The sequence below is a fragment of the Lactuca saligna genome, chromosome 9 (assembly GCF_052625555.1).
Source record: "Lactuca saligna cultivar CGN05327 chromosome 9, ASM5262555v1, whole genome shotgun sequence".
Lineage (NCBI taxonomy): Eukaryota > Viridiplantae > Streptophyta > Magnoliopsida > Asterales > Asteraceae > Lactuca > Lactuca saligna.
Window position 1 is genome coordinate 181,861,709 of NC_136425.1, and position 5,065 is coordinate 181,866,773.

Consider the following 5,065-nt stretch of genomic DNA (forward strand, 5'->3'; position numbering starts at 1 on the left):
TAATTATTCGGACTAAAGTTGCAATTTTGTGTAAAGCATAGGGACCAAATATGGAACTTACTCTAATAATTAAATCAGGGTGTTAACATATGATATGTTTTTTAAATGAATGGACAGATGTTGGGTGAGAGTTTGTATCCACTGGTGGATCAGTTGGAACCTGAGAATGCTGCTAAAGTAACAGGAATGCTTTTGGAGATGGACCAAACAGAAGTGTTACATTTGCTGGAGTCACCAGATGCTTTGAAAGCAAAGGTGTTTGAGGCCATGGATGTGTTGAGGAATGTCAACAACACCACCAACACCATTATTTATATATATCATTTAATAAATCTTTTACACATTTGAATTGAAGTTATTAAATAATAGATATTGTGTATTTTGTTGTCTGTAGTATGATGACATGGAGAAATGAAGAGAGATGGCTAAAAACTCTTTAGAAAGATACACTCATTATTATGAAAGATGGGCTACAAACCAATTCGTAAGCTTACATTATTATTGTTATAACTTATAATATCGTTTCTATTTATATAAAAAAACTCTTGACTTTTATACGATGTTTTATAATTTATAAGTTTTAACAGGATAATTATTGTTTTCTGTTCTGCAGTCTAGACAAAAGGCCCTGGCAGATCTTCAGCAAATGCAAAGCACACATGTATGCCATTTCTTTTTATATATTTTATACGTCTTCTAGTTTTTTTTATTAAATCTGTAACAAATAGATTTAATTTTTGTTTTTGTAGCTTGAGAAGCTGAGTGACAAGCAGTGCTAGCTTGAATCACAACTAAAGTTCATCACAGAGGCCTGACTACAGGTGCACATTTTTTATTAATTGGTGACATGTTCAGGATGATAACATATATGTTGCGCTTAATTTATGGATTGATAACATTAAAAAAATCACATCTCATTGTATTTTCAAAGTAATGAAAAAGATGAAGACGCTTCAGAGGCTGGAAATGAACTTGTAAGTATCTAATCTACTGGTTTCTTGATCCTTGTAACTTTTTATTCAAACTTTTTACTGATTCTTTTGGAGTTGATTGTAGGTAGGAGTTGTCTCTGATCAGAATTTATTGGAACTTCTGGAGTTAGCAATGTCATCAAACACAACTGAAACTGTGAAAAGAGCCAAAGAACTGATGGAATTGGGAGTTTACCATATGGTCCTCATGTTGCAAATGGCTACACTTATTATGGACATTGTTGCTGGAACATATCAAGTAATTGAAGCTAGTGCTGACTCATTGTTTGATGGTAGAAGGTGTAAGTTCTTCTCAACTTTTTACTTTATTATTATATTTTGATTATTATTATATTTTGATTACTATAAACTGAAACTATGGATACGTTGCTAGGTAACCTTCTCAACAACAACATTCTACTTAAGAAGGTGAGTAATCAAGATTAAGGGAGACTTGTAATCATGTTTGACATTCCTTTCCAGTAAGAAACAGAGTTGTATGATTATTTGTTAGTTTTATAGAAATGTATAACCCATGTTAGCAATGTATTATTTTTGTTTAACATTTGAATGATTCTTTGTATGACATTACAATTTGTGCAATTTATTTTATTTTTTGAGAATGAAATTTTATTTTATATTATGCAATGGATTGTATTTTTTGTATATGGTATTTTATTTCTATTATGAGAAATTAAATGCAAATTAATTTAAAAATTAATAAATATATAAATTTATTTTTTTTAAACATTTAAATTTACGATACGCAAAAATGTGTGTCATCTTCATTTATGACATGACCTTTCTTGACAGGGGCTTTCTTGATACGCATTGCATGTCATTAACACGCGCGTCGTAAGGTTACGACACGCGAATGCGTGTCATCTTTCTTTATGACAGGGCCTTCCTTGATACGCATTGCGTGTCGTAAATGCGCGTCGTAAATGAGCGTCGTAAATGCACGTCGTGTATAGACGACGCGCAAAAGCGCGTCGTCTCTCTTTATGACAGGGCCTTCCTTGACACGCATTTGCGCGTCGTCTGAGCCTTTTACGACGCGCAATGAGCGTCGTAAAATGCTGTTTTTCTAGTAGTGTAAGTTCATAAAATTTAAGATTATTATAAATTTGTTGAGGTTTGGAAAAAAAATTACAAGATCAAATTTCTTAAAACAAATATCCACATCTAAAAGGCACATAAAGATATTTTTAAATATTTTTAAAATTTATGAACGTGATGTTTTACTAAGTTGAAAACCCCCATAATCTTAGCAGTAAATAATGTTTAGTTCTTTACGGTTTGGTCCGGATGTTTATAACAAAAACATAAACATAAAAAACTTCGGTTTTCAAATTTAAAAAACCAATGTTTTTTTTTGGATTTTTCTGACCTTTTCCTTAATTTATATTCTATATTTTTACCTCAAATATAAAACGTAGATATTAAGAAAATACTAAAAAATCGTCACATATCAATATTTTCAAATTTAACCATAAAAGTAAAGGATAATATACTTTTTGATTTGTACACATATGGTCACTGAATTTTCTTTTCGTCCTCATATTCTCCTTCAACTTGTTTAAGTACTCACATTCAATCCTTATAACGACTACTCAAGGAAACTAGAAAAAATAACTTAATAAGGTAATATATTTTTCACTTGTACACATTTACATCTTAATATATATTTTTTAACATTTAGTTTTTAATATTTTTTTGTTGCAAAATAATCATTTGTTTTGTACACATTCAGTACTTATGACATGTTTCTTTAGTTTTTTTTTTTTTTTTTTTTTTTTTTTCAAAACAATGAGGTGTTCAGGGCTGTTAATACTTATGGCCACTGTAGCCTTGGCTGCCTGGTTCCTTAGGTCTCAGATTTTAACGATCTTTATATTCACATGTTCGTATTTGTGTCTACTATAATTTTCCTTTAGATTAGTCCCTTTAAAAAGTAATATATTTTTAGTTACAATCAAGGTTGTAAAACTCGTTTCTCGCTACCTGTTCGGTCGACTACCGACGAGCGAGTACTCGGGGAGTACTCGGATTCGGTAATTCATGTAGAAATATTTTTAGGGAAATTATATATGTTGAAATCATAAGTTAAAATCAAAAGTTGATTGAAATATATAACAAGATTAGATACATGTGAATATACAAAAACAAAAAAAATGCATAATGGTTTCACTTCGTGAAAAGTTGTTGAAAATTTAAGATATATGTATGTAGCAATAATCAAATGTGTGCGTGTTAAATAATATGTCATTAAGTATATTATACATATTAATCACCGAACTGACCGGGTTTTGCAATATTACTCAGTTCAGTAAGGAGCCGATCGGGAAGTAGTCGGGATTCTACAACTCGAATCGGTAAGAGTCCGAGTAGCGAGTACTCAGAGGAGTAATTGGACAACTCGACGAGTTTATAAAAAATGCTTATAGATACATTTATAAAGAACACATGTATATAATGATCATAAGTAAAATATATTGCTTTTTTAACGGGAGTAATCTAAATAAAAATTATAGCAGACTCAAATATGAACTCATGGATATAAAAATCATTAAAATCTGAGATCGTTTGAAGAATTTATAACGTTCAGAATACAAGACCTAAGCTAAACCATAATACATAAACAACCAAGCAAGCGATCACATGGTGGCTATAAGCATCAACCTCCCCGGAACACATCATTGATGATTGTCCCACGTAGGATACCGTGAGAACAACTTATAGAAATTGGTCATAAGCAATGAATGTGTAAAAAAGCAAAAATGACTTATTTTGCAAAAAAAAAATATTAATGACTAAATGTGTAAAAAGTATTAAGGACTAAATGTGTATAAAGTGAGAAATATATTACCTTATTAAGTGATTTTCTCCAGCTTACCTGGAGTAGTTTGTCATAAGGACTGAATGTATACAATTAAAAAAAGTTGAAGGGGCAAATATGGACGAAAAAAAAACTTTGTGACCAAATGTGTACAAATTGAAAACTATATTATCCTTTTAAATCATTATCCCTTACTAAAATTTAAGACAAAAAAACCACCTAACACTTGTCGCTCAAATACTAACATAAGTTAATTGAAAAACAAATCTCTTAATTCATAGAGTATCCACAAATGGTGAGTTTAATGCGAGAGTTGAATGAGGCGACAAGTCTATGTGTCATTCAATGCATGAAACTCTACCATTGTGAGATGCCACCTTAGCATTCAATATATTTGAGGTTCAATGACCATTGAACTCTTCAGTGGGAAAATAGAAAGTTTGTAATTCTTAAATATTTACTATAAATTACATTTTGTAAGATTCTATTGAACTTGGTGAAGTTCAATGCATTATAAGAAAAAAAATGATAGAGTTGTATGGATTGTAGAAAGATGATGTGATATTCTATTGAACTCTATGAAATTCAATGCATTGTGGATGCCCTTAAGAGAAATCTCTAATTTCTTAAGTTCTTACGGCCGAGCCTCTAAATCAATGCTTTCAACATTGTCATGTTGGCAGTTGTAATCGAAAACTAACAAAAAATAAAATAAAATTCCTTTGATGCATAATCTAGCATTCTCTAAATTATCAAATATCTCATGAACCTTAATCAATTTATATGTTTTAGCAGATACGGATATTATTTTGGCTATTTTTATGTTATGGTTGAGGTATTTTGTGAAACAAAACATGCAAATTGCCATGGTTAGGGTAATAAAATATCAAACTATTAAAGTAATATTGTGATTACATTTGATTAAAAATAAATATTAGCCTTTAAAGTTGTGAAATATGATATCATGACCTCATGGGTAATAAGTAAACTCCTAATTAAATTGTATTTGAATTACTTGGACCAAAATTTCGTCAAATCAGCTTGTAATCTACAATAATACTATGATAACGACTTCATGTATGCATAAAACGAACCTAAAAACCTAGAACATAAAAAATGATAGAGGTTAGTAACTGATTACTAAGTGTTGTATGAAACTGGTGGTGAGTTTTTTCATTTAAAACATTTAGCTATAAGATGTCATATTTCCTTTTGCTCTCCTCTTTATTCCTCCATTAATAAATGATAGCAACCT

At 30.4% G+C, this 5,065-nt stretch overlaps 1 long non-coding RNA gene across 1 annotated transcript; it reads left to right on the top strand.

Moving 5' to 3' along the window:
- The first annotated feature begins 406 nt into the window (after window positions 1–406).
- LOC145014794 (uncharacterized) lies at window positions 407–781 on the top strand. The gene is made up of 3 exons (XR_013665616.1): window positions 407–484; window positions 614–661; window positions 750–781. It is a non-coding gene; the product is annotated as an uncharacterized LOC145014794 (long non-coding RNA).
- Window positions 782–5,065: the final 4,284 nt, after the last annotated feature.